We start from the raw sequence: 15,481 nt of genomic DNA, 5'->3' as shown, positions 1-15,481 counted from the left end.
AGAATACAAGATCAAGGGCCAAGACTAAATGGATAAAAGATGGTCATAGACCTGCAAGATTTTGCACAGATTTGTTAAGGTAGAAATGGAAATAGAAAAAGGTTGCTTTAGAAAGTAGTTTAGTACATTTTAGTGCAAGTCTTGTAAACCCGTACTGCTAGTGTATAAAGCATGCACTGGTCCTTAGTTTAAAAGTAACAAACAGATTCATATTTTCTTGTATTCTTTCAAGGAAGAAGCTGAGTTCTTATATTATTAAGAACACGAATTTGTAGCAAGAAAAATTTAATTAATACAAATTAAGTGAGTTTTGAAATACTGTGCTTGTTGATTTATTTCTCTAAAACAATATCTCTACAAATATTAAACTGCTTTGTTCATACAATATCAAAACAAGTTTAAAAGGCTAAAAATCCAAGAAACACATTCACCACCCCTCTGTGTTTATAGTCCCGATGGATGACTCAATATAGTCCCGACGGATGATGACTTATTATCCATCGAGTGAGTAGCTTATGTAACAATAAGTCTGTAGCACATTTCTGCATACACATTGTTTAGAATCTGTAGTAGTAATTAAGTCATGTTGACTTTAGTTAGATATGCAGAATAGGTTGATTAATTGTACATAGATGATGTCTTGTAATTCTGCATAAGTGAAATGAAGTCAAGTGCCTGATTGCTACCCGACGGATGAACAACAATGAATTTGACGGATGATCAATAACCTGACGGATGATCAATAACTCGACGGATGATTATGAACCTGACGGATAAAGAATTCAAATATCTGTTGACAGTGACAACACAGTCACATGCGTCGAGTGGATGCAAATGGAATGTGGTAGCCTATTCAACTAGGTTTTCGAGAACAAAGAAACATTGCCATTTCCATGCTATTATGAAGATGTTCAAAGATGCTGGAATAGAGTAATGAAGTAGCATTGTAATAGACTAGATAGTTTTTGTTTTATTATCCTGTCTCATTACTTTGTAATATTGGTGATATATAAACCAAGAAGTAGCAACTAAGGAATAATCTGAGTTACAAGCAGAGAAACATTTGTAAGAAGAATTCTTAGCATTTCTCTGCATTCTTAGTTGTTCAATATTTGTAAGCAGCTGTGAGCTTTTTGCACACAGAGTTCTCTCGATATATATTATATATCTCTGGTGGAATCATTCAAATCCACCAGAAAGTTTTTAAAGACTCTTGTTTTTAATTACTTGTGTTTTGATTCATTTAAGTAACTATTCCGCATTGTGCTAATCAATTCACACTTATATAAATATTCGAGTTAGAACATTTTTAATCAAGAAAAAGTTTCAAGAATTCCATTCAGCCCCCCTTCTATAATTCTTGTTATATTGTTAAGGGACTAACAATTGGTATCAGAGCAAGCTCTTAACAAATAAAGAGTTTAAAGATCAAAACAATATAACAAGATGAACAAGAAGGATGTTGGAGTCAAGATTCCTTTTCTGGATAAAGATAATTACCATCATTGGAAGGTAAAGATGCATCTTCATTTGTTTTCTCTAGATGAGGCCTATGTGGACTGCATAGAAAGAGGTCCTAATGTTCCAATGAGAGATATAACTAGAAATGAGCCATATGTCCCCAAGCCAAGGCATGAATGGTCTGATCTTAACATTGAACAAGTCAGGAAGGATAAAAAGGCAAGGAATATCCTGTTTAATGGAGTTGATGGTGATATGTTTGACAACATTATCAACTGCAAAACTGCCAAGGATGTTTGGGATATAATACAGATCATCTGTGATGGCACTGAGCAAGTTAGAGAAAACAAGATGCAGCTACTGATTCAGCAATATGAGCATTTTCATAATGAAGAAAGTGAGTCTCTCACTGACATTTTTAGTAGGTTTCAAAAACTGCTAAATGCTCTAAAGCTGCATGGAAGGGTCTATCAGAAAAAAGACTCCAATCTGAAATTCCTTAGATCTCTTCTAAACGAATGGAAACCAATGACAGTCTCATTGAGAAACTCACAAGATTATAAGGAGTTTACTTTGGAGAGACTGTATGGCATCCTGAAAACATATGAGCTTGAAATAGAGCAAGATGAGACGATGGAGAGAGGAAAGAAGAAAGGAGGGTCCATTGCACTAGTTGCTAAGTTAGAGGAAGAAAAGGAGATGAAGATAGAAGTTGTTGAGTCAAATTCAAGGGTCTGTGAAAGCAAGGGCAAGGGGCTTGCAGTAGAAAGTGAAGATTCTTTGAGCCAAGATGACATGGAAGACATTGATGGATATTTAGCATTTCTTTCCAGAAGATTTGTCAAGCTCAAGTTCAAAAAGAACTTTGGAGCAGCCAAGCCAAATAGAAACATGGTGGATAAATCAAAATTCAAATGTTTCAAATGTGGCTTGGCAGAGCATTTTACCAGTGAATGTAGAAAGTCAGATTCCAGCAAGAAAAAGTTTGAGCCTGTGGATTATAAGCAAAAATACTTTGAGCTGCTCAAACAAAAGGAAAGGGCTTTAATTACACAAGGAAATGACTGGGCAGCAGATGGTCTGGATGAAGATGAAGATGTCAGCTATGTCAATCTAGCCCTAATGGCCAAGTCTGATGAAACAGGAACAAGTTCTTCAAGTAATCAGGTAATTACTACAAACCTTGCATATTTATCTAAAGTTGAGTGTAATGATGCTAGAAATGACATGTCTACAAAGTTATATCATTTGCGTGTTACATTAAGTCTCTTACTAAAGAAAATGCTAAAATCAAAGAAAACAATTTGTTTTTGAGTGAGAGGAATAATGTGCTTGAGTCTCAGTTCATTGATTTTGAAAAGTTAAGAATTGTGTTAGGGCGAAAACATGCGCTAATATTCACGCAATTATACGCGTTCGCAAGTAATATAGAATACTTTCTAGTTCGTTCCCACAGAGACTCAGACTAAATTATTGTCTAATTAAACTCACTCACCAATGTATGATTACTTCTCAATGTTAAGACACTAACACTTAAGATTGTTGATTAAATATTAACTACAATTAACTGCTTAATTAATCACTTACTTAACACTTCAAATTATCAATAATAAAACACTCATGAGATCACGACTTCATTACTACTTCCTTCAATAGTCATTGTTATTACCTTTAGCATGTGACAGTGATGATATTAATCGAATAACACGAAACTGATAAAAGAAAACTTTCATTGTACTAATACCATTCTACCAAACATCCACAATTAAGATAGAAGTTGAATAGTCATCAATTATGTTGAGTTCCTATATGTCTACAGAAATTGACAACACAACGATTTAGGCACAAGTTATTCCTTTTGATTACATAGGCCAAATAAAACTGTTAGAGTTACCCACTAATCATGCACAACGTACATGAACCTATGCTAGCATGGCAAGTTCTAAATCTCAAGATCCACCGTTGTTTCACAAGAGATTAACACCCTATCTTATATGTTCGCGACGCACATAAGACGAATACGCACAACCAATACTAGATATCATACAATCATCACACACTAAAGTATTAAACAATTACTAAAGAATTCCATAATAAATCCGTTGCAACCCCATGATCACGATTAGCCCATAATAGCACTTATCGTAATCATGGGTTCATATGAAATCATGATAAACAAACACAAGAAAATAATAACTAAACTAATTATATTAAAATAGAGTACGTCACAAGAGTAAATAAGTTCAAAGTAAGAAAACTAGCATCCAACGTTACAACGAAACAAGAATCACAAGAAAATATGCGTCCTCTTCGTTGCGGTGTGCTAAATCGGTCTTTTTCCTTATCTCCTTCGCTCCTTGCGTAAAAACACGATCTTCTTCAATCCACACTTGTGAAAACGTCTCAAATCTACTTATATAATAGTCCCATAAAACTCAGATTACATAGAAGTGGAAACCAAACAGAAGTAGAAGTCCTGAAATAATATATCTTTTTTCCCGACCCTGCGCGGCCGCTCAGCATAGCTGAGCGGGCGCTCCGCTTCCTGTGCGGCCGCTCAGCATTGCTGAGCGGGCGCTCAGACCTCTACTAGAAAAAATCCTGATTTGCTCCATTTCTTCGCCGTAATCTGCCCATTTCTTTCCTCACGCAATGGTGAACACATGCCAAGGCTTATTCTTGATGATTCCTCCCCCGAAATGCAACTTATACCCTGAAATGCATAAACACTAGAAAAATGCATCAAATACACAAAATACTTGATTTCAAGACACCAATTTAAGCCATTTTAAGACGCTCTAAGTGGTATAAAATGCCACTTATCACACCCCCAAACTTAAATCGATGCTTGTCCTCAAGCGTCACAGACTCAAAAACAAATATAAAACATGCATGAATGCAATCTATATGAAAATGCAGCGATCCCCCTTACTACGATTAACCAACCAAATTGCAACATCTCAACAAATGCAGTTAGACAACTAAAGATCAATAAACTCATGCAAACGGACATACATCCAGAAACGTGGTATGTGCAAATGCTTAACAGATATGCTTCGGAACTAGACCAATTATTATGACTCGACTATCCTCAAGACAATCACATGATTATACAAAGAATAAAAATTCTAGGCACAAAGTGATAAACAACACTACAAGAATTCTAGAGCTTATTACGGAATCGTGCTTTTTATTCACCACACAAATGCTTATTTGACCGTGCAATGAGTGAGGTCCACAAAAGACTTATACAATGGTATCCATGTAACGAGCGTTAGGTTAGCGGATCCCAGACTCTAAAAGCCTTAGGTCACTAGGCACAAAGTCCCCTAAGAACTTAATAACTCGAATACGAAAGAGCCCACTCTTGATCAATTATGCATAAACTAATTTTTTTTTCTTTTTTTTTATAACTTCTGAGCAAGTGCGTTTCGCTCCATCTTGCTCAAACCTAGACTACTCGCACCATATGCGAGCCGGCTACTAGCCATTTGACGCCTAGCAACAACTAGCAACAAATTCCATTTTTTTTCTCCAAAATTTTTTTCTTTTTCATGCCTTTATCACTAAGAACCTATTATCGAATTCTAAGCATAATAAATAGATTGACCTCGAAAATAACCAAATCATAACAACAATCTAGCCCTTACGCATTCTCTAAGACTTAGTGGAATTACAAGTGTTTCTAGCATGCATATCAACCTACACAACTTAATATCACTTTAATGCTATCACTACACTCGCATAAATATCACAATTCAGTCGATCAATCATTACAAAAGGGATCATGGTAAATGCATGAGCTACGTGACATGATAAACAATAAAAGCTATATATATATAAAAAAAACTATATGGCCTAAATTATGCAACTATATGAACTAAGCTATCATGAATATGCAGCTATATGACACACACATAATATTCCTTAACTACCACCCCCAAACTTAAAATCTTCACTGTCCTCAGTGAAGGTAGTAGAAAGGAACACAGGGTATACCTACTCGGAGTCATCATCATCATCACCCTCAGTGGGTGGAGTATCAGGCGGCAGGTATGCAGAGTCCTCACCAAAAACTGGCCACTGGATATCAGCTCCAAGGCCCCGAAAAGCAGTCCCTAATGCAAGGGTGAGCTCCTGAGCAAACCTGCTCTGCGTCTCATACATGGCATCCATCCACCGTGAAAGCCTCCTATACTGAGCATTAGCCAACCCAGCACCCTCCTGAGCTCTCGAAGAACCAGCCTCATCACGCCTTGGCCTAGACATAGTAGCACCTCGTGCTGGACGCCCTCCTGGAAGACGATAACCCAGCCCATGCTCCTCAGGCACACCACCGGTCCACTCCTGCATCCCATTCAGCGTCCCAGAATCAATCGGAGCTGCCGGCAACTGCAACTGCTCATGAGCCGGCCAGTTCACTCCCACTGCTCGGCATAGCTTCATGACCGTGGATGCATAAGGGATGTTCATATGCTTCGCTCCCCTCAAAAACTTCAGAATTCCTTGGTAGATAAACTCACCAAGGTCCACATAGTACTCCTCATTCAGAATTCCCCACAACAACTGTGCTCTCTCAACTGTGACCTCGTGTGCATGCGAAGAAGGCAAAATATTAGCACAAATAAATGCATTCCATGCACGGGCATACCTGTTCATGGCGATCGCCGGAAAGTGACGATACTCATTAGTGCCGGTCTCGAAGGTCCAAACTGTGCCCGGTCGACAGAGAGTCACACAAATCAAATCCAAGTCAAAATCCTCAACAGTCTTTTCATTCCAGTTCTCCTCCTCGGGCTTCCTCTCTCGCTGTCCAATCACACGGCGAATCGCCGCAGGGTGATAATCAACTGTCAGCCCTCGGACCACAGAAAACCCATTCTTTTCGGCCTTCACGTTCGCGTAGAACTCGCGAACAACGCTCATCAGTACCGCTTCGGGTGACTCACAAAAAGCTATCCACCCCTTCTCTGCAATCATGGGCAGCAACTCACCATCCCTCCCCGATGGTAAAAACCCTCTCTCTTTCAGAATCGGCTTCCCCAAAAGCCTAGTGTACTCCTCCTCCGCAGCTCTGTCAGTTAACCGAGGCCTTGCAGCAGTACCCCTCAATGAATCAGCAGTAGGAACTGTGCTGCTGCTGTCAATAGTACGTGCTCTCTTGGGTGCCATTGATTCATGAATAAAAGTGTGTAAGAACTGAATTTTGGTGCTTGGGAGAGAGTTTAAGTGTAGGAAGTTTGTGGGAGATATGTAGGATAGGTGTATGTATATATAGGGTGTGGATTAGATTAGGGTTTGGGAATTAAGGGTTAAAATGATGGGGTAGTGGGAACAAATCGTGGGTTTATGGGCTACAACTGTTTTTTTTTCTGAACTAAAAAAATTCTGGCAGGCGACCCATGAGCGGTCGCTCAGCAAAGCTGAGCGGGTGCTCAGCTTGCCGCGCGGTCGCTCAGCGGTCGCTCAGCAATGCTGAGCGGGCGCTCAGGGGGTCACTGGAAAAAAAAATTTCCAGCCCCTGTTTTCTGATTTTTTTATGTTTTTGGATAGGTTATCAACTTCTAAGGGTTCCTATAACAACAATTCATGGGTTGCCTCCCACGCAGCGCTTCTTTTTCGTCATTAGCTTGACATTTCGTACCCTTCTCAAGTAGTCAACAAAATGGCACTAACCACTTCTCGGTTTGCCATGTCCCCATAGTAGTGCTACAAACGCTGACCGTTAACCTTAAATGCTTGGTCCGGATCATTTTCAAAAATTTCCACCGCTCCATGTGGAAACACAGTTTTGACAATAAAAGGCCCAGACCACCTCGATTTCAACTTCCCTGGAAAAAGTCAGAGCCGAGAGTTGAATAAGAGAACTTGTTGCCCCGGCACAAATAACATAGGATGTAGCTTCCTATCGTGCCACCTCTTCACCTTTTCCTTATACATTTTGTTATTCTCGTACGCTTCAAGTCGAAATTCATCAAGTTCATTAAGCTGAAGCATTCTTTTCTTACCAGCTGCATCTAAATCCAGGTTCAACTTCTTCAATGCCCAGTAGGCCTTATGCTCAAGCTCCGCAGGTAGATGACATCCCTTACCGTACACCAACTGAAACGGGGACATACCAAGTGGAGTTTTGTATGCTGTTCTGTAAGCCCAAACAGCTTCATCGAGCTTTAAAGACCAATCCTTCCTTGACGGACAAATAACCTTCTCTAGAATGCGCTTTATCTCTCTGTTAGATACTTCCGCTTGACCATTTGTTTGCGAATGATAGGCAGTAGCTACTCGATGATTTACATTATAACGCTGCATCATAGAAGTGAACTTACAGTTGTAGAAATGCGATCCTTCATCACTTATGATTACCCGAGGTGTTCCAAACCTTGTGAAAATTTGCTTATGAAGAAAATTTAGTACTGCCTTTGCATCATATGTCGGTAAAGCTTTAACTTCAACCCATTTTGAGACATAATCGACTGCCAGCAAGATGTACTGATTATTGCAAGATGAGATAAAAGGCCCCATGAAATCGATTCCCCAAACATCAAAGACCTCGACTTCAAGCATCACATTTAATGGCATCTCATCCTTCCTTGTCAAATTTCCCACTCTTTGGCAACGATCACACCTTAAAACAAACTGATGAGCATCCTTGACCAAAGTAGGCCATAAAAAACCTGCTTGCAGAATACGAGCTGCCGTCTTCTCACCACCATAGTGTCCACCATAAACCGTGGAATGGCAGTCTCGTAATATCCCCTCCGTCTCACAGAACGGGATACATCTCCTGATGATCTGGTCAGCTCCCTGTCTAAACAAATATGGTTCATCCCACATATACCACTTCACCTCATGCAGAAACTTCTTCTTTTGAGTGGATGTCAAATTAGGAGGCATTACATTGCTGACGAGATAGTTTACAATATCTGCAAACCATGGTTCTTCCTCCTGAACTGCGAACAATTGCTCATCCGGAAAAGATTCATTGATTAACGTCCTATCTTGTGAAGTAGAATCGGGATTCTCCAACCTAGAGAGATGGTCAGCTACTTGATTCTCAGTACCTTTTCTATCCTTGATCTCTAACTCAAATTCCTGAAGTAAAAGCACCCAATAAATGAGTCTCGGCTTCGAATCCTTCTTGGAAACCAGATAGCGAATAGCCGCATGATCAGTGAATACTGTTACTTTCGTACCAAGTAGATAAGATCGAAATTTCTCGAAACCAAAGATTATAGCTAAAAGCTCCTTCTCAGTAGTGGTGTAGTTCAATTGGGCCCCATTTAAAGTCTTACTCGCATAGTAGACCACATGGAAGACATTTTTCTTGCGCTGTCCCAGAACTGCACCTACCGCATAATCACTCGCATCACACATCATCTCAAACGGTTCTGTCCAATCTGGTGCTGTAATAACTGGTGTAGTGATCAAACTCTTCTTGAGAGTCTCGAATGCTGCCAAACATTCATCATCAAATTTGAAAAGCACATCTTTCTCAAGCAAATTGCACAACGGCTTAGATATCTTTGAAAAGTCCTTGATGAATCGCCGATAAAAACCCGCATGACCAAGAAAACTACAGATTCCTTTCACAGAATTAGGTGGGGGAAGATTTTCAATGACTCCCACCTTGGCCTTGTCCACCTCCAGACCCTTGTTAGAGAACTTATGCCCAAGAATAATGCCTTCACGCACCATAAAATGACATTTCTCCCAATTGAGCACCAAATTAGTTTCCACGCATCTTTTGAGTACGGCGCGCAGATTATTCAAACATTCATCATATGAATGTCCAAAGACGGAGAAGTCATCCATGAACACTTTGACATTATTTCCAATCATGTCAGAGAATATAGCCATCATACATCTCTGAAAAGTGGCCGGGGCGCCACATAACCCAAACGAAACTCTGTGAAAAGCAAACGTGCCAAATGGACAAGTGAAGGTAGTCTTTTCCTGATCCTCTGGTGCAATACAAATCTGATTATACCCTGAATAACCATCCAGAAGAAAAAAATACTCATGACCCGCCAACCTGTCAAGCATCTGATCAATAAATGGAAGAGGGAAGTGATCCTTCCTTGTGGCTTTGTTCAATTTTCTATAATCCATGCATACTCTCCATCCTGTAACTGTTCGAGTGGGGATGAGCTCATTCTTTTCATTTGCGACCACAGTGATACCTCCTTTCTTAGGTACACATTGTACGGGGCTCATCCACGAGCTGTCAGAAATAGGATAAATGATTCATGCATCCAGCCATTTCAGAATTTCTTTCTTCACCACCTCCTTCATGATGGGATTCAGTCTTCCCTGCTGTTCCACAGTTGGCTTACTACCTTTCTCTAGCAGAATTTTATGCATACAATAAGAAGGACTTATCCCCTTGATGTCTGCTATGGTCCATCCAATAGCCGATTTGAATTCTCTCAAAATCCTTAAGAGCTTGTCTTCCTCACTACCTGAAAGGTCAGATGAAATAATAACAGGTAACGTAGATGAATCACCTAAAAAAGCATACCTCAAGTGTTCAGGTAATGGCTTGAGCTCCAAGGTAGGTGCTTCCTCTATTGGTGGTTTGAGCTTTCCTTCAGCATTCTTAAGGTCATAAGTACCAAGAGATTCAAACGGCATGTCCAGCTTTCGCTTCCAGGGAGAAGCGTTCAGATATTGTAATTGCTCGTTGCCATCTTCATCATCACTGTCAAAATCCCCCACTAAGGCCTTTTCCAATGCATCAGACATTAGCATGCGATCGAGTTCCGAAGTAACCGCAATCAATCACATCCACTTTTAAGCACTCCTCATCTTCTGTAGGGAATTTCATTGCCTTGAATACGTTGAAGGTCACATCCTGATCTTGTACCCGCATAGTAAGTTCACCTTTTTGCACATCTATCAAGGTACGGCCAGTAGCCAAGAAAGGCCTTCCCAAGATTATGGGAATCTTCTTATCTTCCTCAAAATCCAGAATAACAAAATCTGCAGGAAAGAAGAGCTTATCCACCTTGACGAGCACATCCTCCACTATGCCCCTTGGGTAAGTAATGGAACAATCAGCCAATTGTAGAGACATGTATGTGGGTTTTGGATCAGGCAGATCCAGCTTTTTAAAGATTGACAAAGGCAACAGATTAATGCTTGCTCCCAAATCACAAAGGCACTTGTCAAAGGTCAGATTGCCAATGGTGCAAGGAATGGTGAAGCTTCCTGGATCTTTCAGTTTTGGTGGTAACTTTTGCTGCAGAACAGCGCTGCATTCTTCCGTGAGAGCAACGGTGTTAAGGTCATCCAGTTTCACCTTCCTTGAAAGAATACTCTTCATAAACTTCGCATAACTAGGTATTTGCTCCAGAGTCTCAGCGAAAGGTATATTGATGTGAAGTTTCTTGAACACCTCCAGAAACTTCCCGAACTGTCTATCCAGCTTTTGTTGCTGCAATCTTTTAGGAAAAGGTGGTGGAGGATAGAGCTGTTTCTCCCCTGTATTAGCCTCAGGCAGAGTGTGTTCAACAGTAGTCTTCCTTGGTTCCGCCGCTTTCTCCTTTTGCTTAGATTCTTCATCTCTAATTTCAGCTTCTCCTTCTTTTGCCTTTTCAGCATTAGCAACTTTTCCATACCTTAAGGTAATAGCCTTGACTTGCTCTTTAGCTTCCTTCCTGCCTGGTACTTCCGTGTCACTGGGAAGGGTGCCAGGTTGACGATTGAGCACTGCATTGGCTAATTGACCGATTTGATTTTCCAAGGTCTTGATAGAAACCGCCTGACTCTTGCATAACAACTTAAGTTCCTCAAAATCAGCACTAGTAGGTGCAGCTGTACTTCCCTGTTGAGGATATGATTGCCTTGTAGCATACTGCTGTGGTTGCTGGAATCCAGGTGGGTTAAACTGTTTACTCACTCCTTGCTGATATGGTGGCTGAATAGCAATCTGATTATTCCCCCAGCTGAAATTTGGATGATTTCTGTTGTTAGGATGATAGGTCGCTGGCACAGGCTGCTGTTGTCGCTGATAATTATTCACATACTGAACAAATTCATTGACAAGAGAACACTGATCTGTAGCATGAGAACCTGCACAAAGCTCACAAACCATAGTTATTTGATTAACTCCATATGTAGGTAGAGAATCAACCTTCATTGATAGCGCTTGGAGCTGGGCTGCAATAGCGGTGGCTGCATCAACTTCCAGAATACCTGCTACCTTGCCTGACGTCATCCTATGAGTTGGATTTTGATGCTCATTTGCAGTCATCGTCTCTATAAGATTATACGCCTCAGTATAGCTTTTAGCCCATAAGGCGCCTCCAGCTGCTGCATCGAGCATGGGCCGAGATTGGGCCCCCAAACCATTATAGAAACCCGTGATCACCATCCAATCCGGCATTCCATGATGTGGACATTTTCTCAACATTTCCTTATAGCGTTCCTAAGCCTCGCACATAGATTCTGTAGGTTGCTGCGCAAACTGAGTAAGAGCACTCCTCATAGCAGCAGTCTTTGCCATCGGATAAAACTTCACCAGAAACTTTTGCGCAAGATCTTGCCACGTAGTGATGGACCCAGCTGGTTCAGAATGTAACCAGTCTTTAGTCTTGTCCCTAAGTGAGAATGGGAAAAGCCTCAACTTGATAGCCTCATCAGTCACGCCATTATACTTAAAAGTGCTGCAGATCTCGACAAAATTCCTTATGTGCATGTTGGGGTCTTCAGTTGCCGCTCCTCTAAAAGAAACAGAATTCTGCACCATCTGAATAGTGCCCGGCTTGATTTCAAAGGTGTTAGCTTGAATAGCCGAATGAAGGATGCTTGACTGAATGTCATCAATTTTAGGCCGAGAAAAATCCATAAGAGCTGGATCAGCTTGAACAATACGATCTCCCATGTTTACTGGTTCTTTCCGCTCAGTTCCTGAATCCGAATCCTCAAAATCTAACTTCTCCGGAATATCAAGAACTTCGTCTGTCTCCTCAGCTGTATCTAAAGTCCTCTTGCGAGCACGAGAACGAGTTTGCATAAACGCTTGCTAAAGTACCTGAAACACAACTGGAAACAATAATTAACTACTACGTCCTAATCACTGAGTCCTAATGACCACTGATGCTAAGTACATAAACTAAACAAATACGCCGAGTCCCCGGCAGCGGCGCCAAAAACTTATTAGGGCGAAAACACGCGCTAATATTCACGCAAGTATACGCGTTCGCAAGTAATATAGAATACTTTCTAGTTCGTTCTCACAGAGACTCAGACTAAATTATTGTCTAATTAAACTCACTCACCAATGTATGATTACTTCTCAATGTTAAGACACTAACACTTAAGATTGTTGATTAAATATTAACTACAATTAACTGCTTAATTAATCACTTACTTAACACTTCAAATTATCAATAATAAAACACTCATAAGATCACAACTTCATTACTACTTCCTTCAATAGTCATTGTTATTACCTTTAGCATGTGACAGTGATGATATTAATCGAATAACACGAAACTGATAAAAGCCAACTTTCATTGTACTAATACCATTCTACCAAACATCCACAATTAAGATAGAAGTTGAATAGTCATCAATTATGTTGAGTTCCTATATGTCTACAAAAATTGACAACACAACGATTTAAGCACAAGTTATTCCTTTTGATTACATAGGGCAAATAAAACTATTAGAGTTACCCACTAATCATGCACAACGTACATGAACCTATGCTAGCATGACAAGTTCTAAATCTCAAGATCCACCGTCGCTTCACAAGAGATTAACACCCTATCTTATATGTTCGCGACGCACATAAGACGAATACGCACAACCAATACTAGATATCATATAATCATCACACACTAAAGTATTAAACAATTACTAAAGAATTTCATAATAAATCTGTTGCAACCCCATGATCACAATTAGCCCTTAATAGCACTTATCGTCATCATGGGTTCATATGAAATCATGATAAACAAACACAAGAAAATAATAACTAAACTAATTATATTAAAATAGAGTACGTCACAAGAGTAACTAAGTTCAAAGTAAGAAAACTAGCATCCAATGTTACAACGAAACAAGAATCACAAGAAAATATGCTTCCTCTTCGTTGCGGTGTGCTAAATCGGTCTTCTTCCTTATCTCCTTCGCTCCTTGCGTAAAAACACGATCTTCTTCAATCCACACTTGTGAAAACGTCTCAAATCTACTTATATAATAGTCCCATAAAACTCAGATTACATAGAAGTGGAAACCAAACAGAAGTAGAAGTCCTGAAATAATATATCTTTTTTCCCGACCCTGCGCGGCCGCTCAGCATAGCTGAGCGGGCGCTCAGCTTCCTGGGCGGCCGCTCAGCATTGCTGAGCGGGCGCTCAGACCTCTACTGGAAAAAATCCTGATTTGCTCCGTTTCTTCGCCGTAATCTGCCCATTTCTTTCCTCACGCAATGGTGAACACATGCCAAGGCTTATTCTTGATGATTCCTCCCCCGAAATGCAATTAATACCCTGAAATGCATAAACACTAGAAAAACGCATCAAATACACAAAATACTTGATTTCAAGACACCAATTTAAGCCATTTTAAGACGCTCTAAGTGGTATAAAATGCCACTTATCAAATTGAGTGTAAGATTGCCAAGGAGGAATTAACTGAGTCCTTGAAAAAAGAAGAAATTTTGAAGAAGTAGCTCGAGCGTGAATAGGAGGTGATTAAGGCATGGAAAACATCTAGGGATGTCCATGCTCAAATCACCAAAGTTCAAGGAATTGAGTCTTTCTGTGATGCAGCCTGGAAAAAGAACAAAGAGAAACTAGAACCAAATTTAGTGGATGTAGACTCGACGGATGATGAGGATCATCCGTCGGATAACAAAAAGGGTTATCCGTTGAATGATGAAAATCCTCATCCGTCGGCTGTGAGCAAGCCTATCAGTAAAGCCAAACTTGTTAAGCTGAATGAGAAGTATGGATCTGTTTCTAAGAACTCTATTTCAGGAGAATCGAGTCAAGTTAAGAAAGGGAAAAAGGCTAATGTTGGTCACATGACTGTCAAACAGTTAAGTGACAGACTTGAAAAGATTGAGGTAAAAACATAGGCTAAAAAGAAAAACAATAGAAATGGTAAAGTAGGGATTAACAAACACAATAACTACACACCTGATAAATATGCTCCTAGAAAAATATGTGTCAAGTGTGGTAGTGTAAATCATATGTCTGTTAATTGTAAATCTGTCATGCCTACTTCCATGTCTGTGCCACCTCACTTTCCTAACATGAATGCGATGCCTCCCATGCCTATGAATGCTAAGTCTACACAGAATATGAATGCACAGTTTGCTAATATGCCATTTGCACATAATCCTTATTATGCTGTATTTAGTATGCCACAAATGCCATTTTGCATGCCTTACTGGAATAACATGTTTATTAATAGCATGCAATTCCCTGTTGATTATAATATGCATGATAGTTCTGTTGCAATGAATGGTTTCCAAGGCCCAACTCAAATGACCAAGGATGAATCTGATATCCCCAAGTAAAATGAGATAAAGCCTAAGAAACAGAAAAAAAAGCTAACAAGTCAGGACCCAAGGAAACTTGGGTACCAAAATCAACTTGATTTGATTTTGATGTGTGCAGGGAAATAAAAAGAATCTTTGGTACTTGGATAGTGGTTGTTCAAGACACATGACTGGTGATTCTACCCTGCTCACACAGTTCAAGGAGAGAGCTGGCCCAAGTATTACTTTTGGAGATGACAGCAAGGGTTATACTGTGGGATATGGCTTGATTTCAAAGGACAATGTCATCATTGAGGAGGTTGCTGAAGGGTTTTTAGCACATAAACGCAGCGAAAACATAAATTTAATCTTAAAAAAAAACAGAAACCCTCCGCAGGATCCATGCGAAAAATAATATTCAATTCGTAGTTCAGTATGTTTACCTTAAGAAGCTTTACGTTAATGGAAAGATGGAGGTCTTTAATAGCGATGCAAGAATGATAAACGGAGATCCTTAGCAGCTGCTCC

At 40.0% G+C, this 15,481-nt stretch overlaps 1 non-coding gene across 1 annotated transcript; it reads left to right on the top strand.

The window, feature by feature from the left end:
* The first annotated feature begins 11,843 nt into the window (after positions 1–11,843).
* Positions 11,844–11,950, top strand: LOC141715989 (small nucleolar RNA R71). The gene has a single exon (XR_012572726.1). It is a non-coding gene; the product is annotated as a small nucleolar RNA R71 (small nucleolar RNA).
* The last annotated feature ends 3,531 nt before the right edge of the window (positions 11,951–15,481 follow it).

Source organism: Apium graveolens, chromosome 3 (genome assembly GCF_009905375.1).
Source record: "Apium graveolens cultivar Ventura chromosome 3, ASM990537v1, whole genome shotgun sequence".
Taxonomy (NCBI): Eukaryota; Viridiplantae; Streptophyta; class Magnoliopsida; order Apiales; family Apiaceae; genus Apium; species Apium graveolens.
The sequence above is the reverse complement of the archived record's forward strand: the minus strand, read 5'-3'. Positions and strand labels throughout refer to the sequence as shown.